The sequence below is a fragment of the Pelophylax lessonae genome, assembly GCF_965119305.1.
Source record: "Pelophylax lessonae genome assembly, chromosome: 6".
NCBI lineage: Eukaryota > Metazoa > Chordata > Amphibia > Anura > Ranidae > Pelophylax > Pelophylax lessonae.
This window is the reverse complement of record NC_138773.1, coordinates 172,399,225-172,425,107: the sequence shown is the minus strand read 5'-3', so window position 1 is coordinate 172,425,107 and position 25,883 is coordinate 172,399,225. Positions and strand designations below refer to the sequence as shown.

The 25,883-nt window shown below is 39.6% G+C and overlaps 1 protein-coding gene across 4 annotated transcripts in view; it reads left to right on the top strand.

Annotated features, from left to right (window-relative positions):
• The window catches only part of TMEFF2 (transmembrane protein with EGF like and two follistatin like domains 2), a 915,272-nt gene that overhangs the window by 576,038 nt on the left and 313,351 nt on the right, over positions 1 to 25,883 (top strand). The window lies entirely within an intron of this gene.

The window sequence follows — 25,883 nt, the reverse complement described above, 5'->3', positions numbered from 1 at the left end:
CAAGTGGTTAAACCCAATAACATGCAAGGACAATAAAGAAACAGGATTACTGCTTACTTGTGGGTTAGATGATTTTTGTAAACACAGTTTCACACTAGTCACTAAGCTATGCAAATTGTTGAGCTTTTCCTTTAAAAATTGAATTAAATATATAATTTATTATAATTTAATAAATAAATAAATAGGACCCTTTATATGTTTTTACAGTCACAGACTCAGGTTGGCTAACAGCAATAAAACAATGATCCTCATTTGTATAAAATTGCTGTGGTTTAGTTAAATGTTTTGTTTCTACAGGTAAAATTACCATATTTGCTACACTGAAGTGTACCTTGCCATTGACCTAATTTCTCAAAAATAAACATTACCCTTTGTTTCCTTGGTACTTATCTCATGGGCATTCTTGGACTACAGCCTTCTTTTAGCACAGCATGAGAGCGAGAAAGGCAAAATTAGTTATCATAAATCATTTATTTCAGTACTTTTTTACCCTCTAGCTATACAATCAGTGTGTCATATTTATTTTAGGTCAGTATTGTAATGTACAAAATGGTGTGATTTGCCTTCAGTAATGAAAACTCTTTATAGGATATTATGAATAATAGATAACCAAATTTGGTGTATTTTTATTAGTAAGTGGAAATGTATTTCTTTTACATATTTCTGCCTATTATGGATTTATAATTTAATTGGTAAAACTAAAATATTATCAGAAAATCGGCGCTAATTCAAATCATAAATAAATGTGATACACTCTGTGACAATAACGATATCCACCACTGTGGATAGTGCTCTATATGATAAAACCTGATGCAAAAATGTCGAAGTAAAATCAATCCTCAATATAAAACTGTAAAAGCGAGCCTATACACAAAAGATCTTCAGTGGATGACTCTGAAAAGACTGTGCATAAATAAAGTCCTCAAAAAAATAGTGTGTCAATCCCAAGGAAATATATATATATATATATATATATATATATATATATATATAATGCAATCACAAAAGCAATGCAATAGATGAAAAAGGGTGATGATCAATATAATCGTTGATGACCGATATGTGATGAAAAAATTCCTAAAAATATTTCATAAAACAATTCATAAAAAAAGTTGTGTATAAAAATATAAGTGTCTGAGAAAATCCCACAGTGTCCAATATACAATCAAAGATGAATGAAATAGATCTTCAAAGGATCAACCAATCGTAAAATATAACATCAATAATCTGGATATCGATCCAATCTCCAACAAACAGGTGTGTAGTGGCCGCTTACCTCCCATACACACTATCTGCACATGTGTGTAATCCAAACAAGCCGATTGCTTTCCTTTGAACTGGGCTTCCGACCTCTCTCCTCTCTTGCAGGCATGTAATCACTGATGTTCACAGTACATCGATCTCCCAATCCAGTAACGATCTTCAGCTGCACAATATGCTCACTCCAAGCCGTTCCGCCTCATAGGATATAAAATGAGACGCTCATGGTGCAGTAACTTCAAAACCAGTTTAATTACAATAAAAGATACACTTACAATCAAATAGCAACAAACGAGCAAAAGCAATACACTGTAGAACCTCCGGCTACGGCCGTAAACACGGAGGTGACGTCACCCGGCTCTTCCCGACGCGCGTTGCGTCACTACCCACGTGACTTTATCCCTTGATAAAGTCACGTGGGTAGTGACGCAACGCGCGTCGGGAAGAGCCGGGTGACGTCACCTCCGTGTTTACGGCCGTAGCCGGAGGTTCTACAGTGTATTGCTTTTGCTCGTTTGTTGCTATTTGATTGTAAGTGTATCTTTTATTGTAAGTAAACTGGTTTTGAAGTTACTGCACCATGAGCGTCTCATTTTATATCCTATGAGGCGGAACGGCTTGGAGTGAGCATATTGTGCAGCTGAAGATCGTTACTGGATTGGGAGATCGATGTACTGTGAACATCAGTGATTACATGCCTGCAAGAGAGGAGAGAGGTCGGAAGCCCAGTTCAAAGGAAAGCAATCGGCTTGTTTGGATTACACACATGTGCAGATAGTGTGTATGGGAGGTAAGCGGCCACTACACACCTGTTTGTTGGAGATTGGATCGATATCCAGATTATTGATGTTATATTTTACGATTGGTTGATCCTTTGAAGATTTATTTCATTCATCTTTGATTGTATATTGGACACTGTGGGATTTTCTCAGACACTTATATTTTTATACACAACTTTTTTTATGAATTGTTTTATGAAATATTTTTAGGAATTTTTTCATCACATATCGGTCATCAACGAATATATTGATCATCACCCTTTTTCATCTATTGCATTGCTTTTGTGATTGCATTATATATATATATATATATATATATATATATATATATATATATATATATATATATATATATTTCCTTGGGATTGACACACTATTTTTTTGAGGACTTTATTTATGCACAGTCTTTTCAGAGTCATCCACTGAAGATCTTTTGTGTATAGGCTCGCTTTTACAGTTTTACATTGAGGATTGATTTTACTTCGACATTTTTGCATCAGGTTTTATCATATAGAGCACTATCCACAGTGGTGGACATCGTTATTGTCACAGAGTGTATCACATTTATTTATGATTTGAATTAGCGCCGATTTTTCACACCATACACGTACCAATTCACGGTGGGGACACCGATTTAGATTGGCAGCTTTTTCTACATTTTTTTTTTTATTTATTTGATATCTTGGAATTGATTTACTCCTATCAAACCCCTCTGGGTAGCGCATTGATCCTCTTATTTATTTAAAATATTATCAGAATTATCTGAGTATCCTATACAAATAAATGTGGTATGCTCAAGGTATTGCATGCCCTTCTATTCGGCTCCTGTTTTAATGTGTTTATAAAAAAAGCTATTACCTAGGGCTAACCATTTTGTCTACTTAATTTATAAATAAAAAATCTTCTCCGTTAACCTCTACTTTTTTTTATCCAACCTAGGCCAAAGCAGAAAAATGCTGTGCTAGGATGGAGGGTAGTTATGGTGTCTGTCTCTTTGATGTACAAGCAGAAGACCAAACTACTACTCCCAAATGTAACTGAAGCATTTTAGCTTTGGAAAGAGAGATACATAGTAAAAGTGCACTCTTATATTGTCAAAATAAATTGGAGGATGATGTGGTGTAGAGCCACACAAAAATAAATGTGCATAATGTATAATGCATGAGAACAGAAGATAAAAAGGTTTATTTACTAAAGGAATAGCTGTCCAACTAAGAAAGTGTATGTTCACTTTAGGTTCCCAATTTTCCAATCATGTGCCAGTCAATTTAACCACTTGCCGACAAAAAATGCCAGTTAGGTGTGCGATCTGTCCGCTGCAATGTCGCAGTCCCGCTAAAAAACACGGATCGCCGCCATTACTAGTAAAGAAAAAATAACATAAATAAAAATGACATAAATCTTTCCCCTAGTTTGTAGACACGATAACTTTTGCGAAAAACAATCAAAATATGCTTATTGGGTTTTTTTTTTTTACCAAAAATATGTAGCAGAATACAAATTAGTCTAAAATGATGAAAAAAAATAGATTTTTAAATTTGTTTTTTTGTGAATGTTATATAGCAGAAAGTAAAAAATATTGTTTTTTTTCAGAATTGTCGCTCTTTTTTTGTTTATATCGCTAAAAAAATCGCAGAGGTGATCGAATACCACCAAAAGAAAGCTCTATTTGTATTTATTAAGGTACAGCACTGCATGACCGCACAATTTTCCGTTAAAGTAATACAGTGCCGAATCACAAAATATGGCCTGGTCATTAAGGGGGCAAATCCTTCCGGTCAAGAAGTGGTAAAGGGGGAAAATCTTCCGGTCCAGAAGTGGTTAAAAAATAAACATATTTGTGTATACAATGTGTGAACAGACAAAAATAGTGGTGGATTGCACAGTCAGGGAACATGGAAGCTTATTAGGAGAGACTGGGCTTGATTTACTAACACTGTCAAAGCTGAATGGCACAAGCTAAAGTTAGAAGCTGATTGGCTACCATGCAGAGTAAACTGCTTGGAGTACAAGAAGGTAAGTAGACACACAGCACACTGGGAGGAAATAGCAAAGCTAAAAGACACAAGGACATAACATGCACTACAGAGACCTAGCTCAAGTAAGGCCACTGGGTTAAAGACAAAGATACAATGCTGTAGGATATCAAGATGCAAGATGCAGTACAATATGTTTAGTAGGATACAGTACTAGTTAACAAGTTATCAAGTTGCAAGTCAACAGTGTACTGTACCTTTAACACAAGGCAGGAGGATGGAATTGTGTGGTATTCAAAATTCAACATCAGCTAATCAGGTTTCTCTTTTCTTTATATGTAAAAGCAATCAAAAAAATAATTTGGTCACTGTAGGCAACAAGCTAGATAGGTAAAAACAGGAAGAAAAGAAGATCATTGCCATTAGGAATAAGCATAATTTATTTCAGAGCAGCCTTTAGCCAGGCATACATGGATAAAAGTTTGGCTGGTTCAGCAGGGACCATCTGAGTTTCAATCCATGTGTGGGTAGGGAGGTTGTACAGAATTTGATCTACCAAAGGACTTCACAATCACCCTTGTTAGATCTGTGCCACTCGATCAGCATACTCTGATGGTGGGGAAGTCTACAAAGGCCCAGTGGGGAGGATTCCCTCATCCACACACTCAATGCTTGTTGAATGAAAAAAATTATTCATCTTTGGGCTGCTTTACAAAGATAAAAGACAAAAAACAAAAACAGAGGCGCCTCTAAGTGTAGACTGTAGACATATTTATTATTAAGAAAAATTATGCACTCACATCTGAATACATTCTCATGAGATAAAAACCCATTCCGATATAACGAGATGAGGTGTGTAGTCCGTAAGTGGGAATGAGGCTTGGTGCACCGTCGGATACCGATGACGTCATGAGAGGTGCGACGCGTTTCCGAGCGTGCGTACTGCCGGGGGGAGGCGGCAGCCCTGTGGAACCCCTGGCTTTGGTTTCTTGAAGGCTGCTCTAATCAGTAGACTCTCTTCCATTTCCATCCCCACTCAGTGACTGTATCTCATCCATATGGACTCTGGCTAATGGTATGACTAATGCGCCTGTATACATGTTTATGCTTTACAAAGATAGCTGGTAACAAATTGGTGAAGATTTCTTTAAGGGCTAGCCCACACCCTTTATGTGCCTAAGTATGATAGTACCGGAAGCAGCATTCAGTAGGATGATCAGATGTTTGTGAGCACAGTCTCAAATTTGAGGATATGTCCCCGGGAACTCCATGGAGCCCACTGGAGCCATGCCTCACAAAATCCTATGCCTCACATACTGGTGGCCCATGTGTCCTCATGAACTGGCAGCCTTTGTACAGTCCCATCATTAGATCACTAATATTTCCCCAGAGAATCTCATCCCACAGAGGGATACAATAAATCACAATGACGGCAATGGATACCATGGGAACAGCTCTTTGCCTCCACTCTAAAGGCACTTCGGCTTCTGCTTCTTTCTATAACTTAGTAAGTTCTGCAGGTGAAGTCAAGAATTAGGGTATGTGTACACTAATGCTCAGCAGGGGGGACTGGCAGGGTTTGTCTTTATTTAGAGGGACCTAATGTAATTGCTGTATTGCTCATCAAACTCTCATGCACTTAGAACATATGTGCTAACTATTCTGGCCGTCAATAGGCACCTCAAACCTATTAGCCCATTTAATGAACATGTTCTTTGCTGGCAGGAAAATCATCATAGCATACAGAGAGGCATGGCAGCCTAAAAATGGAGTAACAGGGGTTTAGTAATTGGGGTGAGGAGAATGGGCAGTAAGCCATAGCAACTAAACAGTGATCTTTCTTTGTTCTGACTCCTCTAAGTTAATAAATGCAATTTTATTTGTTGCTGTGGATAATAGACAATACATCTTAGTTGGCACTACCTCCTCCTTTTTTTTAAATGCAAAATATGTATATGTAAAAAAAAAAAGGAAAATATATCAAGTGTGACATGTATCCAGGGCACAGTGAGGAGTGTTATGAATGTTTGAGTAAAAACTTTTTCCCATAGCAACTGGAGATGGGCGAATGGCTCAAACCGAGCAAAGGTTTGGCACGAAAAATCGCTTGTTCATCCGTTCAGCAAACACCAGAATTTGCGGGTCACTCGGCAGGATGTTCGCCCACTGAGCAACCCACAATACACTACACAAAGAATTCTAAGTCCTGATTGGGCAAAGCTTTGCCCAATCAGGGCACAGGTTATAGCTGGTTGTTAAGGAGCAGGCTGGGAAGCTGGCCACGGCATCCTTAACAACAAGACTCATCAGCTGTCAAAATAAATAAGATACAAGTGTGGTCTGATCCAAGAAAACCATCCATGGGCCATACCACACCTATTAAAATACATGGGATTTTTAAGGGGGCTTAGTTAGTGCAGGTGAGTATAGGTCATTAAGACAACGACATTGTTACAAACAAAAATTCATTTTATTTATATAAAGATATAAAACATCACAAGGCTAAAAATGAATAGACTTGACAATACACTGTCTAATTATAATAGTAACAAAATGGTCCTAGCCCCGAAAGGACAAATGGGGATCGGCTGACGCATTTCGCTGAACCACACTGGTTCACAACAGCTTCTTCAGAGACCCCTTTTAAATACCAGGTGGACTATACAGAAAGAGAAAGAAAATGATTATAGTATAGCAGATTATTTATACATAACAATACATATTAATCAGTGAATTTACATATATGCTCACCAAAGACATATAAAATAGCGTGAATATAAATTCAGGATGGGAGAAGCCCTGGACTCATACTGTGGATATCCCGTGAGGGCAACATAAGGGCTCCCAGGAAAATTGCAAAGGGATCCAAGTAGGGGAGCGTCAAGTCCCTCACTCCCAGGTGTAAGGAATGTCTCAGTCCAAACAGGTAAAGGCCAAGCACAGGCCAGAAAAAGTCGCCGCTTATGAAAGGTCATACCATGTGTGGGTAAAATCTGAAAAAATATACAAATAATACATGTCTAGTAATAACTGGACATGAGGTGCATAATAGTTGCACAAAGGCTGTATACTATCAAAGAAGGTACCGGTGGTGTGAGAAGAGGAAGAGTGGATAAGGTAGCATGATTCCCAAATATAAGATAAAAACCATAAAACGAAAAAGAAAGGTAAAAGGAGACATAATAAGGACCTTATCTGGCCTGATAGACAGATGACGCCGGCCGCCTCCCTAATGTATGAGACTCCACCGGAAGTGACGGCGGAGCAAGCCAACATCACTTCCAGTGCGGGCGCTGACGGGCGGAAGCCACACCCACAATCGCAACAACCGTCATGGCGGGCCGTGGCTCCTCCTAACACTCCGCCTAACACTCCGCCTAACACTCCGGCATCGGCCGGATCGGGAGCAAGGATGGATATGGCTCCCGGCTGGGCGCCCGAACCCCCCCCCCCAGTAATTAAGCCACTGCCACAAGAAATCAATCCACAAAATCCAGCAGTCATCTCCCTACCTGAAACAATCATTCAACAAATCATATTCCTGTATTTCCAATGTTCCACTTAGCCTCCTGTTTCAATATTTTGTTATCAAAGTCCCCACCATGGGGGTTCTGAGTAATGACTTCAAGTACAGAAAATTCAATCATATTGGGATCATAGTTGTGACAGCTTCCCACGTGTTTGCAAATTGGAGTGTAGATCAGGCCCACGTCTATATAGTATAGATGATCCTTAATGCAACATGAAAGCATTCGCTTAGTTTTGCCCACATAAAAGGAACTGCATACACAAAGGGCAATGTACATGACTCCCATGGTTTGGCAATCAGCTGTCAACGGGCTTCCCTGATGACAACTGAATAAAAAAAAAACATTGCCTGCAATAGAATTTTTTTTTTTAAATGGCATACAGTCCCCCCAAAATCCATACAAGACCCTTATCCGAGCATGCAGCCTGGCAGGCAAGGAAACGGGGGGAGCGAGTGCCCCCCCCTCCTGAACCATACCATATCACATGCCCTCAACATGGGGGGGTTCTTTGAGGCAGGGGGGCTCTGCCCCCTCACCCAAAGCACCTTGTCCCTATGGTGATGGGACAAGGGTCTCTTCCTCACAACCTGGGCTGTGGTTGGGGGGGTCTTTGGGCAGGAGGCTTATTGGAGTCTGGAAGACACCTTTTTCAAGGGGGTTCCCAGATCCCAGCCCCCCTACGTGAATGAGTATTGGGTATATTGTACCCCTACCCATTCACCAAAAAAAATTGTCAAAAAGAAATAAAAACCCAGACACTGTTTTTGACAATACCTTTATTAAAAATAAAAAACAATGTCCACTGATATAGATCCGCCATCAATCATGACACTGACGCCACTGACAGACCCCAAACCGCAGGCTAGTGACATCACAAGGGGTGGTGCCACCAGGTGACATCACCAGATGGCCCCATCCCTTACCTATTTAAGAAACGTTAAAGGGCACAGCAGGCATTCGGTAGTTAGTCTTCGTCACAGGCAGAGCGTTTCTTATTTATTTTTTAACCACAGAAGATTTTACCCCCTTCCTGACCAGGCCCTATTTTGCGATTCGGCACTGCGTGATTCTAAGGGAAAATTGTGCGGTCGTACGATGCTGTACCCAAATTAAATTGGCGTCCTTTTTTTCCCACGAACAGAGCTTTCTTTTGGTGGTATTTGATCACCTGTGCGATTTTTACTTTTTGCGCTATAAACAAAAAAAGAGCGTAAATTTTGAAAAAATAACAATATTTTTCACATTTTTTTATATGAAATTCCAAAAAAAAAAAATAAAAATAAAATTTTTTAACATTTTAGGCCAATTTGTTTTCTGCTACATATGTTTGGTAAAAAAAATCGAAATAAGCGTATTTTGATTGGTTTGCGCAAAAGTTATTGCGTTTACTAACTAAGGGAAAGATTTTTGTCATTTTTGGTGTTTATTTTTTTCGAGTAATGGCGGCGATCTGCGATTTTTTTGCGGGACTGCGACATTGCGGCGGACAGATCGGACCCTTGACTGACATTTTTGACACTTTTGGGTGTACCGGTGGCACTACAGTAATCAGTGCTATACATATGCACTGTTACTGTAAAAATGACACTGGCGGGGAAGGGGTTAACTTTATTAGTGATCAAGGGGATAAGTGTGTCCCTAAGGGCGTGCTTCTTACTGTAAAGGGGTGTGGCTAGTGATGTAACCACAGAGACTTACGATCCTACATAGCAGGATCCTATGATCTCTGCAGTTAGATCAGGGAGAATGACAGGCGGCTATGTTTACATCAGCCGCCTGCCTTTCTCCCTCTCCACGGGGAAATCACGAGTGACCGGCGGACCTGATGTCCGCCGGTCACTCGTGATTTGTTAGGGAACAAGCGGGGGTGGGAGCGCGCCTCCGGCGGCGCGAGCTCGCCTCCTAGAGGCTCACAGGCTAGCGACTTAGTACTACGTCACTTTGCCTGTACGGGGCTGACCGCCGCAGTAAATGTACTTGCGGCGGTCGGCAAGTGGTTAAGGCCCGGTGTTGGCAGCAGCGTCATAATTAACAATGAATCTACATCGGGGGACATTGTTTTTTATTTTTTTTAATAAAGGCATTGTCAAAAACTGCCTACTGTCTTTAGAGAACAAGTGTATAAAAGTTCCAAAAAAATCTATTCGGTTTAAATCACCAAATGTCTGTGATTCCAAGATGGTATTGCTGGGTTAAACATATCACCACCACCATGAGTTCTCACATATGGAGATCTGTGGTTAAGTTTGGATGAACCAGCATGGGGATTATTTATCTGGTGCAGTCTTATCAGCCTGACGGTAAGGGTCAGTGTGTTTGGTGACATCTGGGGGTGGTGATATGTTTAACCCAGCAATATCATCTTGGAATCACAGACATTTGCTGATTTAAACCGAATAGGACTACACACAGATTTTTTTGAGCTTTTATACGCTTGTTCTCTAGCGCTGCACCTATTACTTTATATATTGTGTATGTTTATATCCTGATATATGTGCAGCTGCTGTTGTCTTTGTTTTTTATATATATTTTGTATTCGCTTTTATTGAATTGATTGTTCCAAGCGCAGCTCTTTCTTGTTTTATATTGCTGTATTAATGCTAGTGACAGGTCATGTCATATTGTTTATTTTTTCCAAAGTTTCACTTTGAGTAGCACTAGAAAAATAATAGTAAATACAATAAAAAGTTAATTTCACCTTTACCAAAAAGCATACTATGCTATCCCATATTGGTATGGCAGTCTAGTGGGCTAAACTTACCTTCCAGCCAGGACTCTCTTTCAATTCAAAGAATGTAGGCCAAAACTGAATTAAAAATAAGCATTCTTAAAACTTTCTACAGCCTGTGATGGCTCCTTACCAAATTTTTTTAGGGACAAAGTAGCTGTTGTGAATAGCGCCTCCTAGTGCCACGGGAGGGAACAATGTCCTGTTTCTTTGGGCCACCCATGTGCAGTGTAGAACATTTTAAGAAGCCTTCTTTTTAACCACTTGCCGACTGTCGCATGACTATTTACGTCGGCAGTCAGCCCCTCACAGGCTGAGCGACGTAGGGATACGTCGCTAGCCTGTGAGGGTATAGGGAGCGAGTGTGTGCCGCTGGAGGCACGCTCCCGCGCGGTCACGGACCCCCCCCCCCCCCGTGCGTGTGACCAGCGGACCCGATGTCCGCCGGTCACTCGCGATCGTCCGTTAGAGCGTGTCATTCTTCCCTGTGTATAAATGGTGATCATACGGTTCTACTATGTAGGACCGTTGATCACTGTTCATACAGCTCAAGCCACAGCCAATCACAGTTACAATCACGCCCCTAGGGACACACATAACCCCTCCCTCTAAAAAAAAGTTAACCCCTTCACTGCCAGTGTCATTTTACAGTAACAGTGCATATGTATAGCACTGATTACTGCAGTAATGTCACTGGTAACCCCAAAAGTGTCAAAAATGTCAGTCAAGGGTCCGACCTGTCCGCCACAATGTCGCAGTACCGCAAAACAAATCACAGATCACCGCCATTACGCGTTAAAAAAAAACAACAAAAAATCTTTACCTTAGTTAGTAAACGCAATAACTTTTGCGCAAACCAATCAAAATACACTTTTTGCGATTTTTTTACCAAACATATGTAGCAGAAAACAAATTGGCCTAAAATGTTAAAAAATTTAGATTTTTACATTTTTTTGGGGGGGAATTTCATCTAAAAAAATGTGAAAAATATTGTTATTTTTGCAAAATTGACGCTCTTTTTTTGTTTATAGCGCAAAAAGTAAAAATCGCACAGCTGATCAAATACCACCAAAAGAAAGCTCTGTTTGTGGGAAAAAAAAGGACGTCAAATTCGTTTGGGTACAGCGTCGCACGACCGCGCAATTTTCCGTTAAATACACGCAGTGCCGAATCGCAAAATAGGCCCTGGTCAGGAAGGGGGTAAAATCTTCCGGGGCTTAAGTGGTTAATAGGGATTTGACTTATATTCTTTAAACTGAAAGAGAGCCTTGGCTGGAAGGTAGGTTTAGCACAGTATTTTGCTTTATAAATATGGGACAGCATAGTGTGCTTTTTGGTAAAGTTGAACTTACATTTTAACTACATTTTGAACCTATTGAAATAAGATGTGTATTTCTAGAAATCTCCTGTTCATTTGCTGGTTCTCTATTGTTCTTGCTGTCTGTTGAGTAGATGATATGTAATACAATTTACTGGTTTCTATTTCACATTATTTTTAAAATGTATTATGTTTCTCTCACCAGGGTTTTGTTAATTGACTTTTTCTAACTAGGATACTTTTTAGTCATAGTTGTATTTTAAATGAGGAAATATGGATATAGAATACATAATGCTTGGTTGTCAGATACGAATGTAGCCTGTACAAAGCTTTCAATCTGGCATATACACCTTGCAGAGATATCAGCAGGGTGAAATGCTGTTTTGATGCAAAAAATATGTGGGTCAATCAAGATACAAGTTTCTTTCCCGCCCCACTGTGAAAATAAACATTGATAAAATCTATCATTTCATTCCATCTGCCGGTATGTAAATTTGTCAGTGACAGAAACAAAGGTTCTAATTAAAGTTAAAGTCTTTACATCAGCTTAGGAGATATCATTATTTGGTTCACACCACAGAGGTTGATACAAGCCAGATTTAGTCTCTGTGGGGATTGGGCCCCACGATTTCATTAACATCTCACCACATTTCCAAGCTCTTTGCAGTCTGGCATTCTGTATGCCTCTATGTGTTTATAATAAACGTCCAGATTTCCTACGTTGTGCTCAAACTGTAAATCAACATATGGCCTATTAACATAAACTGATTACACATTTACAATATTTACTGAAAGTACTCGAGCAATAAGATATCTGTTATCTTGTTAAGTAGAATGAATTGGCGAATGTTTGAAGCTCTAAACCCAAAAGCAAAAATTGTAAATTTTCGGTTTACCATGTGATGGCTGCATTAGCCATATTAATTAAAGTCCAGGCATCTACTCACATGGAGTGGTTATGTATACAAAAAACATAGTTATCTCTATAATTTACCGCCTTGGGGGAAACATTTTCAGGATCTAGTTCTACATTTAAACAGTACTGCAATACATATAAAGCGTACTGCAATACATAAAGTATTACTGATAATTTGTATTCCCTACTCCCAATGAAAAAAACATGCAGTTAGCACTCTCTTTAAAACTGTTCTCCTAAAAAATTGCTAAAGAGAAAAATGGAGCCCATTCTGCTGAAAATGTATAATATTCTCAGATGGGGCAATACTTTGACAGTAGGGTACCTCTGGGCCTTTATGTGATATATCTGACAACAAGGTACCTGGCAAGCTGTATGCCCTTTTGCACCTTGATGTACAGTATATTTGCTCCTTGAAAAATAGTACTTGTTTCCATAGGTCCCCTAATATGGCATTCTTTTGCTTTATATGCGCTATCTGCAATATGACACTTTTAGGCTGTATGTCTATTTTGTGCATTATTGAGCATCTCTGGTTACATACCGTACCCATTTAAATCAATTGCACTTTTTCCCCTTTTATTTCCCTACTTTGCAACATTGAATAGCTTTGGTTCTAAGACCCTACCTTAGAAATATGGCATTTACCTGACAGTAATCTGGTCTTCAAACAAATGGCATTTGAAGCGCTTCCTTCCTCCATGCCAGTTTGTTCTTTTATTGTTTGTTGGCAATTGCTCTGTGATTGCCTTCTGGCTCCTAATGGACCCGTTTTTAGATTTTCTCTTACCTGCCCCCACCCAGAGGCAATTTAAACTGCCTCTTTGGTTTTATGTCTGTATTAGTTCCTGGATAAGGACAGATTCTTCTTTGACTCTACACTTTCTGAGAACTCACATTTTATGATAGTGGCACAGAGGGCCTGCGCTAACCCTTGGAAATGTATTCAGGCCATGCTGAAATTTGTTCTGTTAAAAACTCTACTTATGCAAGGTCTGTTTTGCTGACACTTTAGCTAATTAAAGGACAAGTTTGCCTCTTCTTTGCATGGCAGTGCTCAGTGATTTAGTGATTATCAGGAGTGGGTTGGAGACATGCCTAAAATTTGTCCGATAATCTGATCGTATGTACGGGGCTTTAGAGACTGGATTTGAACTGAGAGCCTCTGATTCTCAATTTTGTGCTGAGTTCTGCAAAAATAAGCTTTCACTGAAAGGACTGTCCTGCTAGTATTAAATTGATATGCGTTCATGCAAGTGTATCTTTGCTTTGGAATATAGCATAGCACACACGTGAAAAAGATTGTATTCCTAACTTTATATTCTTGCTGGAATTTGAAGCAGAGTTCCACCCTAATTTTAAACTCTAGTTATTCCAGAAGTGATAGGTATGTTAAATAACAATTGGGCAATAAGAATTTTTATTTTTGGGGTCCCTTACCTTATTTTTGAGTATAGTTGGTAATACTTCCTCCTTCTGTGGCCGCGGCCCGGACGTCACTTCTGGCTTTGCATTGCATCCTGGGAGATGTTTGTCATCAATCCCAGGAGGTTATGGGCATCGCTGGCCTCTCCTCTCTATTGGCGATCGCAATCTACAGCGCATGCGCAAGATTGCCAGGTGCATTCTGGGTAGCCAGCTTGCACTGGTATCAGGAAGAAGGACACAGCGACTTCCACAGCAGCTTCAGATGCCCACAATGGAGATGGCCACGCTCTGCTAACATTTTTAAAAGTAAGAATTTGTATACCATAAAATACTGTACTAGTTATAGATATGAAAATAGTGGTCATGTACATCGCTATGTATTATTATTAAAGGGGTATTGTTAATTAAAAAAGGTATTTTCGGCCAGAACTCCACTTTAAGGGGTTCTAAAGAAAAAACATTTTTTACCTTACTGCATTTGAAAATGTTCCAGTATTTGCATCGCCCCCTCACACCCGAATACTCATTTGATTGAGTTCTGTGCTTGTCTGCAGTGCCTCTTTTCTCACTCCCATCTCTCACGGGACAGTGAGGCAGCAGTGGGAGACATTGGCTCCTGCTGCTGTCAATCAAACACTGTGAGCAGAGTGCAGTTGGTGGGGCTGAGCCACGCTGTGTGTGTTTCTGGATGCACACAGCAAGGCTTGGCAGCGCACCCGCACATCTGTCACCATAGGAAGCAGGAGCTGAGAACACCAGCTGGGGCCCCTAGAAGAGTATGAGTGCTGCTCTGTGCAGTATGCAGGTAGGCATAAACCCATTTATTATTTTCTTATAAAAAGAGCCTTTACAAACCCTTTAAAACATATCTATAGGGAAAATGTAAAAATCATACGTTCACTTCCACGTTTTATTTCAATTATTCTTAGCCTTCTCCTATTAATCCGAACAATCTTAAAGTGTGTAAACTTTTTTTGTGAAGATCCCCACACATTTTCTTTCTTGAATTCTATGACACATGTTCACTATGGCCTGTGAGTAGGCGTTGCTGTGTCACAGAATTCACACGGCATGCTGTGCTACAGAGGAGCCAAGAGGAGGAATTTCAGGAGTCAGTAGAGATTATTGGTTGCAGGCAGAAAGGTACAATGGGATATATAGTCTTAGAAAATGTCGTTAGTTCTTAGAAAATGAAAGAAATCTGCAAAAGAGAAGCTTCAAAGCATGCAGGGGCACTGTGGTAAGAAAATTGTGGAAATTGAGGAAAGGCAACACTCGTTACATTGTCATATCTTATAGCAGCATAAGTGGGCTAACATGTAAAGGGTACCAAATCAATAATATAGTAACAAAATAAGAATCATTGAATACAGACCTTTTTTTTAAATACTGAATTCAGACAATAATGTTATTAAAATGTTGAACATTTTATTAATATCACAGTTAAAATATTTATTAAAAAATAATGCTCACAATAAAAATAACAGCTTTTTAAAACATCTCAATGATTATTGTTGTTCAGACCCCCACTCATATACCAACAATGTCCAAATATGAAACTTATGGAACAAATTTATCATTTTAGCTCTCTGTGGTTTTCCTCATGTACAGTGCATCCGGAAAGTATTCACAGCGCTTCACTTTTTCTTACAATCTTACAACATATTTCAAAATTAAATTAATTTATTATTTTCTTTAAAACTCTACAAACAATACTCCATGATCACAATGTGAAAGAAGTTTGTTTGAAATCTTTTCAAATTTATTAAAAAAATAAAAATAAAACAATCACATGTACATAAGTATTCACAGCCTTTGCTCAATACTTTGTTGAAGCACCTTTGGCACCAATTACAGCCTCAAGTCTTTTTGAGTATGATGCCACAAGCTTGGCACCTCTATTTTTAGGTAGTTTCTCCCATTCTTCTTTGCTGAATCTCTCAAGCTCCATCAGGTAGGATGGGGAGCGTTGGGGCATAGCCATTTTCAGATCTCTCCAGAGATGTTTAATCGGGTTCACGTCTTGGCTCTGGCTTGGCCACTAAAGGAAATTCACTGAGTTTTCCCATAACCACTCCTTTGTTATCCTGGCTGTGTGCTTAAGATCGTAGTTCTGGTCCGGATGCACTGTACAGGGATGATGTAGTAGGGCATCATCCCAATGCATTTCTCAGAATAGAATTTGGGTTCTTTAAGAGAAATTTTGGGACTAAATTATCTGTTTAAGGACTGTATTTTAACATGTCCCAAGGGCGAGCATAGGAACACAGAAGAAACCAATAGAACTTCACTGCCACAAAGTGACCATAGAACTCTTGTTAACATGTACAATATCTTAAGCTCTCAGGTGTGCTCGTGCTTCGTGTGATGTTCCCATAACTCCAATTCTCTCCATAGATGCTCTGGGGTTCTTGTGTATAGATTGTGCTCCTGAGAGTTTATTGTATTCAAAGTAATGACTTCCCACCTTTCTCACACTTAATATTGTAGATGAAGTTCTAATTGGATTGTGTTATCTCTCAAGATACCAGACATGCCAGACATGGGGCAAAGCAATGATACCAATAGTGCAAATCCATCAGATCTATTGTAAACAACCTGTTATCTCCCCGATGGGAAGGTATCCTACTCACACACTGAGACGTGGAAAAAAAGGACGGGTATAAACCAGATACCTATACAAAATACCTCCCAGATTCAAATAAAGAGGCTGGGGAGTATCTTGTATACACCCCCTCCTTTTTTGGTGTTGTACTGGGCACATTGAACAAATAAAGGTTTAATGGTCTGATTTTTTACACATGCACCTTTGTGCAATATAGTCTTACCTACAATTTAGAGCAATACAATGAATTTGTAGAATAGAATCATTAAAGTGTGTTATAACATCCTAAGTGCTTTCTGGGTTGCTTCCAGATGTGAGGGCAGGTCAAACATTTAAAAAATAACTGCTGTATGCCTTCAAGTTAGATAATCTATAATAATCAGGGCCATTTTACCGAATGGGCACGCAGTTGCCAGGGGGGCCCCAACAGCCCAGAGACCCAGCCCCAGCCCCAGCCAAGCACTAGTCCTGATTCCCGTGTGCATCCCACTGCCGAACTTAGCAGACGGCAAGTGCCAGTCGCCCCTGCGCTGCTGTCAGGCCACTTGGGCTGTGGAGGGGGAGCCCACAACTGCAGGAATGCCTGTCCACCTCCATGGGAACAGGCACACACAGGACAATCGTGTCTGACTCCCGTCCGTGTGTGTGTTCATCGGGCCCAGCCGCCGAACTTGGAAGCTGTCATTAGGCTTGCACCGCTGTACCAATAAATATCGCCTTATCGATAATTTATATTTTTATTCTCGTGGGTGATTGTGTAGACGGGCCCCAGTGCACTGCATTGCCTGAAAGCCCTTTAATGCTCTTTAGATGGCACTGAATCTACTGTAGACAGGCAATGTTCAGGCTTACAGTGTATTGTTACATCACTTTGTATAGTAGGCTCATTGCTATCACCTCCTTGCCCTTCCTCTTCATCTAGAGAAGTATGTAATTGATAATGAAAGTATACAAGACCCTGTTTGGCACACAATTTAGAACTGCCAAGATGCTGCAGATGGGTGATTACAGAGGCTGTCAGTGAGGTGATTGATTCGATTAAGAATAGGCTTTGTCTTCCTATCCACCACCACCTACAATCACTCTCCTTTTCAACAACAGGGGAGACCATCACTCTACATTGCTGTTAGTTATGACACCGACAAATCTTTAATAGACTTAAGCAAGCATGGCCTGAGAAAGATTGTTAAACGAGAAACTATTAACATTTGTTTTCCTGTTATTTTTTTTACAAGACAAATGGTGGTAGTCTCAGGGTTAGGGGTGCTGTAATTCTTTCTTTTGAAAGAAAACAACAACTATGTGTGTTAGTTTAATTTTAAAAGCATGTAACTATCCCTGTTTGTGGCCAGGTGCAGGGGCCTTTTTTGAAAACTAGGGCCAGGGCAGCATCAAGCAATATTAAAATATTAATTTTAAAGAACACAAAAGAAATGACATCAGAAATCATAAAACCAGTTTTATAAATGGCTAAAATGTGGTGAAGGCTTTAGTGTCAGAATAAGACCAAACAAAGCATTAAAGAGGAAAATAGCTTGGCATTCTGCACCCCAAACCTGTCAAATGCATACCCTGATCACATATTTCAATGTTAAAAAAGGGTCACAAAAGTTTTCACCTAAAAATATTCCAAATTACTTTATTACTACAGAACAATATCTATGATAGATTGAAAACTACTTAACCTTCTATATCTTCCTTTCTACCCTAACAGACTGTAATCTCTTCAACCTTCTGTGTCCTACCTTATACGCTAAGAGACTGTAATCTCTTCAACCTTCTGTATCCTGCCTTATACACTAAGAGACTGTAAGATCTTCAACCTACCACCATTATACCCTGACTGTGGTGACAGCTGAGGAGTATGATGTGACAGTGGTGATGTGATGACCGCCAGATCATCACAACGTTCCTCTGTATTTTCTCTGCTAGGCCTAACATAGTGATATGGTTAATAGAAGCAGTGATGATAGAGAAAAGTTGTACATTGTGGTTGAACTACTGGTAACTAGATCAGTCTGTTCATACCAGATATATTCAATTTCAAATTTGAATGCACTGACAAAACAGCAGAAATCTATGATACCCTCATTTTTAAATAGGTGATACATCAAAAAACTTTATCAACTCATTCATTTTTTTCCTTTTTATAATTACAGCAGTTGTATAGAAAAAAAAATGGGCCTAAAATTATTTTTCTAACTGGGATGTGTGTTGGGATACCTAATATGTTTACTGTATTAAGTGTTTAAGTGTTTTAGTGCTTCCTATGTGTATGTATGTATGTATGTATGTATGTATGTATGTATGTATTCAAGGGGTTTAAAGGGGTATTTATTATTTTTTTTTTCTACATTGTATTTTTTCATCTTAGGCTTTATTATGGTCTACAAGGGGCTGAAAAGCCTCTATGTGACATTATAAAGGGAGGTGCCTGGTTATCAAGTCATCTGGAACCTTTTAGACTCCTAATGCCTTCTCTGACTACAAATTGTGCAGACTGGGGATACAGAGTTCCTGATATGCTGTTTCCCTGCCTGCTGATCCAGTATTCTGACAGCTCTGACCCAGAAGTGCTCAGCCATTCTCCTCCATCTCTCTGACCGGCCGCATTTACAGTGGACACAGGTGAGTGCTAGGGCTGGAAGCAGGCAGAAGTAATTGGCAGCTGTAATCCCTTCTTCTAAACATAGAAAAGCATATGTCTCCCCACTGAAGATACCATGCTAAACGGAGATAGAAGATACATTCACATCACAGAACTCTAATGCCGGTTTCCTCCCTGTCGCTGAAGCAGCCTCATCCATAAAGAACTTCACCTTATTCCTCCCACTTAATGTGAGTTTTTAAATGTGCTATTTACCTTGAATTATTAAATACTACTCTCAGAGGCGCTCTCCTATTTCTTTCTTTATTTCATATGGACCTGTGAGCTGGCTTCACTCTGGAGGAGATGCCTTAGCCCTAGTGTGGATCACTGACTATTTACAGTCTGCCATTGACTCCTTGAACCATCCAGGGTTTATTTATATTTATTTTTAATTGCATTTCAATTACATTTTAATTTGTTTTACCGGTTGTTATTTGATTTACCTGAGCACCAGCTGTCTATGTATATTTCAATATCATGCCATTTGTTTTTTAACACAAGTGGTCCTCCTCCTATGCCTTCCCCTGGGGTTTCCTCTCTACAAGTAAGTCAATGGTCGGAATAGCATGGGCTATAAATAGTAGGGTTGATTTACTAAAGGAATAGAGCATATCCACTGGATGCTTGCTTTGCAAAGTGAATTTTCACTTATTTTAGTAAGCAAGGTAAAGCTAGGTAAACATTCACTTGGCAAGATACCCAATCATGTGCAAGGAAATGAATCTCCACTCCTACACACCTTGGATTACTATAGTTGACTCTCTCTTTTGAACAGTTTGTGTATAGAAGAACCCTCTCACATTATATGTTCTATGGAGAACTCTGATGAGCATTTTATATCCCTTTCCCATTCTAGGTCAGGCCATTTGATATACTTCTTAAAGGAGTTGTAAAGGCAGAATGTTTTTTATCTTAATGCATTCTATGCATTAAGATAAAAAGCCTTTTGTGTGCAGCAGACTCCCCAGCACCCCCTAATACTTACCTAAGCCCCATCTCTGTCCAGCGATGTCCGCGTGTCCCTCAGCCATCCGGATTGACTGACACACACCAGCGACACCATTGGCTCCCGCGGCTGTCAATCAAAGTCAGTTAGCCATTCTGTATAGATGCACAGGACTGCAGATTGGCTCGGCTGCCCCATAGCAAGCTGCTTGCTGTGGGGGCATTAGACAGGGAGAGGCCAGGAGAGCCAAAGAGGGACCTTTGGAAAGGAGGATCAGGGCTGCCCTGTGCAAAACCAACTGCACCGAGCAGGTAAGTATAACATGTTTGTTATTACAAAAAAAAAAAAAAAAAAATGGAAACAAGACTTTACAATCTTTTTAAATATTGAAATGTTCAGCTTCCTATTTAGTCACCAGAACATAAAAAAATATTGTAATTCCTGTACACTAACAAATCTAAATTCATGTGCAATAAAATCAATTGGTTGATAGCAAGGCGATTGTTACAGTATACCAGTTTATTTATATCAGCGTATTTTATTTGTTCCTTAATGTAATACTGACAAATAATAAAGTAGTGTTAACAGTGTGAAAAGTGGATGAAATTAGGTTAGGTTGGATAATCTTTCTACTAACATGCAAAAATGCAGAGATAACACAGCTAGTGTGGAAAGGAATGATAGGCTGTGAAAGATATTACATAGCTAAAATGCAATAAATATTGTATGAACAATAAATATTGAATGAACAAAAAATATTGTTCATAAAAATTATGCCTGCCCCTAACATTAATGCATAAAATCCCTAAAAAATAACCTTTAATACATTAAAAGTTAATCTTTTACATAATCCTGAAAATTAGCCATACAGGGACATACTTATTTACATAGTTAGTAAGGTTGAATAAAGACACCAATCCATCAAGCTCAACGTGTGTGTGTGTGTGTCCCTGTACATTATTAATTATATAGTTGGTAAGGTTGAGATTCATACAATACATACAATTTATTATAAATATTTCTTATTACCTTTTTAGCCAGCTTGGGGCTAATGCAAGTCTGGAAATTCTAGGGATTAAATGGATGGCGTTACAGTATATATATGTCCAGGTGTTCCCAGACTTTTAAATAATTTGTTTGTTTTTTAGTGCACAGTCCCCTTGAATGTCAGAAATCCAGCCTTCTTTATGCTGCGAGAAGCCCTCTGTTCCCCTCATATCCTGTTTAACCACTTAAGCCCCGGAGGATTTGGCTGCTTAAAGACCAGGGGGTTTTTTGTGATTTTTTACTGCGTGAGTTTAACGGACAATTGCGCGGTCGTGCGATGCTTTACCTAAACGAATTTGATGTCCTTTTTTTTCCCACAAACAGAGCTTTCTTTTGGTGGTATTTGATCACCTGTGCGATTTTAACTTTTTGCGCTATAAACAAAAAAAGAGCGTAAATTTTGCAAAAATAACAATATTTTTCACATTTTTTTATATGAAATTCCCCCCCCCCCCAAAAAAAAATTAAAAAATCAAAATTTTTTAAAATTTTTGGCCAATTTGTTTTCTGCTTCCTGTGTTTGGTAAAAAAAATCGATCGCAAAAAGCGTATTTTGATTGGTTTGCGCAAAAGTTATCGCGTTTACTAACTAAGGGAAAGATTTCTGTCATTTTTGGTGGGTTTTTTTTAACGCGTAATGGCGGCGATCTGCGATTTTTTTTTGCGGTACTGCGACATTGCGGCGGACAGATCGGACCCTTGACTGACATTTTTGACACTTTTGGGGTTACCAGTGACATTACTGCAGTAATCAGTGCTATACATATGCACTGTTACTGCTAAATTACACTGGCAGGGAAGGGGTTAACTTTATTGGGGAGGGAGGGGTTAAGTGTGTCCCTAGGGGCGTGCTTTCTACTGTGATTGGCTGTGGCTACTAGTGTAGGAACAGTGATCAACAGTCCTACATAGTAGAACCGTCTGAACACTGTTTCTACACGGGAGAATGACAGGCGGCTTGTTTACATCAGCCGCCTGACTTTCTCCCTCTGTACCGACGATCGGCGAGTGACCGGCGGACATCGGGTCCGCCGGTCACACGCACGGACTTCCCTGTGAATGAACCGTGGCGGGCGCACGCCTCCGCGGGCGCGCGCCCGCCCACTATTGGCTCACAAGGAAGTGACAGGCAAGTGATGTACCGATACGTCACTCTGCCTGGCCGGGGCTGACCGCCGCAGTATATAGTCGTGCAGCGGTCGGCAACCGGTTAAAGCACCTGTGGTCTCTATGCCCTCTATTGCCCTGGCCAATTCCCCCTGTAGTTCTGAGTAAAGTGAGCGGTGAGGTGATTGCTGCAGAGTGTGGACACAATGGTATCAAACTCTTGGTCTGATCCATGCCCACAGCCCCGCCCACATTGTCTCCCATTTAGACTGGGTGGATTGGACCAGGAGTCTGAGACTGTCTGGTCCACCCAATGCATCAAGAGCATGCTTTGCAGAGAACTACAGTCTGAATGGGGAGGACTGTGGGTGTGTATTGGCCGAATCAGACTCCTGGCTTGCCATCTAACTATGCTAACAACAGGAGGATCAGATCAGGAGTCTGAGAGTCTCAGCTCTGCCCACTGTACAGCATAGATAGACAAGCTTGGAATTGGAGTCCTTCTATACATGCCCACATTCCCGCCCACACTGCCAGACTTGTATAGACCATATTTGTAGTCTTAGTATGTGGTGACAAACACCAACAGGAAGGGATGTTGCCAATTTTTAAATGCCTCCTCATGGAGCCCAGGGATAGAGAAAATTCTGTGCAAAGAGATGATGTCATTGATTTCTAAAACTTTGTGTTTTGTACACAGCATGTGATTTTATTCCAAATTATATTCAGTCAAAATCCAAATCATCAATCAGTTTTGCTTAACTAACTACACATGGCTAATGTGCAAATGTTTTCACTATCCCAGAGTTTTTCTATATTTATGCAGATTGAAACTTACGCTGCTGTACTTGTTAGCAGGGAGGTGTACACAAAGACTGCTGGCTCACTGGACTTTCACATCCACCAGGATTTAACAAACTTTTCAGGATGAGGCACATTTAGGGCACATACTGAGAAGTATCAAAAGAAGAAGATGCATAAATCAGAAGTTACAGTGGAACTAAAGGATCCAATTATAATTATAGCTATTATACTAGTGTGCCTTATTAAGTAGAGCATAGCAAGACCTGAGAACAAAAAATGTAATATTTTGCCTATTAGCAGTCCTTAGCTGAATTAAATATATATTTTGCAGGCCATTTTTAGCAATGTAGGGACCTTGGCTTAAGCTGGATTGCCCCTACCTAAATTAAACTAGAGTTATTTACAGCTGTGATTTAGCTATCCTGAGGTTTGTTCATATTTTCTGTGCTCCCTAGGTTCTTCTGAGTTCAAGATATTAATTATTTCTGCCAACTGCTGTTGAGTTTCTTCAGTAGGTAGTGTGAGAAGTAACAATGACAATCACTAAAGTTTTAGTTCCAGTGACAAGAGGGGAAGGGGTAAATATTTAGAACATCTTCTAGAAGGGTCCTTACTTCCCAAGAGTTTGCCCACCACTGGTAGGATGTATTTTCTTCTTGGACCTTGCCCCAACTAGGAGTTAGTGCTAAGGCCTAAGTAAACTAAGCTGCTTTGATGTAAGGTACATCCAGAAAGATCTAGAGCAGGAAGGTGGCTACTGGTGGGGCTTGAGAAAAACTGCTGCCTATGAAAATTGCATGGAGACACCCTGCACAACATTTTCATTTTAAATAATTTTTCTTAATTTTGGTAAAGAGAAGGAGGTTACAAGTTCTCATACCAGTCCTCATGAGCAAATGCGCAAAGTCCCATAGAGATGGATGCAGTTCGCTAGTCCCCTTATCTTATCTTACCACCTGTCCAAATTTGTTTGTGAAGGTGTACGACGAGCAATCTCTCCCTGTCAGGTATTGCCTCCCCATCTTGATCCACTGCAGCTGACTTTGAAGTTAAATCTTAACCACTGTCTTTGTTTTACACTTGTTGGAAAAGTAAATGAAATAAGTTTGGAGCTTACTATTCTTCATATTGATATTCAAAAACTCTATGATTGAACAGCTAGTTGGGAAAGGTTTTTTTAAGATACTAAACAACTATTCTCTGGCCAGCTGTCTAATTTGGAGAAAAGGGAAAAATGACAGACAAAATGGCATAATGACTACTGTAGAAAACTGGCTAAGTCACAACATATTAGACTGCTGGGTCTTCCTGAAAAAGTGTAAGGGTACAACCCTGTAAATTTCCTGGAGCATTGGTTTTTACTGAATTTGGCAGCAACGATTTAGCACCCCTTTTAATTAATGAAATTTGCTTATTAAATTACTGTGGCTATATATAAAATGGGGATAGAGATAAGGACCCCTGAAGATCAACAACATCACAATCTTACTATATCCTGATTATTCTACACAATTGAGAAAACAACTTACCCAGTTCCAATTTGTTATGCATAAGTTATGTGGAACTACAATACAACATGATCTTTCCCCATTAAATTGCATTATACAGTATCAGGAGAAAGTTCACTTTCAACACCCTGGAAAACACTTTAGCATTGCTCTGGTCATTTCTTCATTCATCACCATCACTTCCTTAAAAATAGAGTTGTCTGATTACCTTTGAATATGTTTCCAAACACTTGATGCTGCAGGAACCCATTTCTGAATGTAAATGTGTGCCAGACTAAAGTATTCCAAATGTGATATATACAGTTGTATGTTCATAACATGGTTTCTTTTCTGTATGTTAGTTATGTGACAAGGCCTGTTCATTTAAGAGAGAGGAGTTGGGCAAGCCTCCTTAAACACCAGCCTGTTGCTGAATTATATTTTTTTGTTGTCCTGTTTTTTTTTTCCAAGAAAAAGTTTTATTGAAAAAAAAAAAAAAGAATTACATGAACAGACAATAACAGCATAACATTGTTCAAGGATTGGAGAATATCAAATAGTACATCAGGATATAACAGATAACCTAAAAGTATGGTCAAACCAGAGGTGTTAACCTAATATAGGAAAAGAGCTTCACATGGGTAAATATTCCAGTTGAGTTTTTAACGAGCTGGGATGTAGAATAAGCAATTCCAGTCTTGATTCAATTCTAGGTACATAAAAATGAGTTTGTATGACAGGTGAGAACTTTTTGTAAAAAAGTAAGAAGAAAAAAAAAAAAAAAAAAAAAACGACCTGAAGAATAAACCTTATTACTTGGGTTGAATATTAGCTTCAGAGAAAGCAAACCAAAATAAGGGAGAGATAGGGGACAGGGAAAGAGTGCATACAATGGTAAGAGTATACTTGGGGTTGTGGAAAAGGAGAGGGGAAGATGTGACCCGCACAGACCCTCGTTATAATTTGATAGGAGAGTAGCAGAAGGAGAGAGGGGGAGATGGAGGGGGCGGAGAAGGAAGTCCTGTTTTATGTATATTTAAAATGCCTTATGTTTAGTATGAAAACTGATGTATGTATAGTGATCTCCCCTTATGACTCCCCACGCTACCCTTGGTATGGAGACTGTGGTGTGTGGAGTCTCAGAATGCCTTTTATTTCCCTGATGTGCATTCCCTTATTCATAACGGCTTCTTTCTTGGTATATTACTGGCCCCAGTTCCAAGTACATATGTGTTTACATGTTCTGATTTCTTTAAGCACATCTCCAAATCACATGTCTTCAATAGGCACATTTAACGCTCA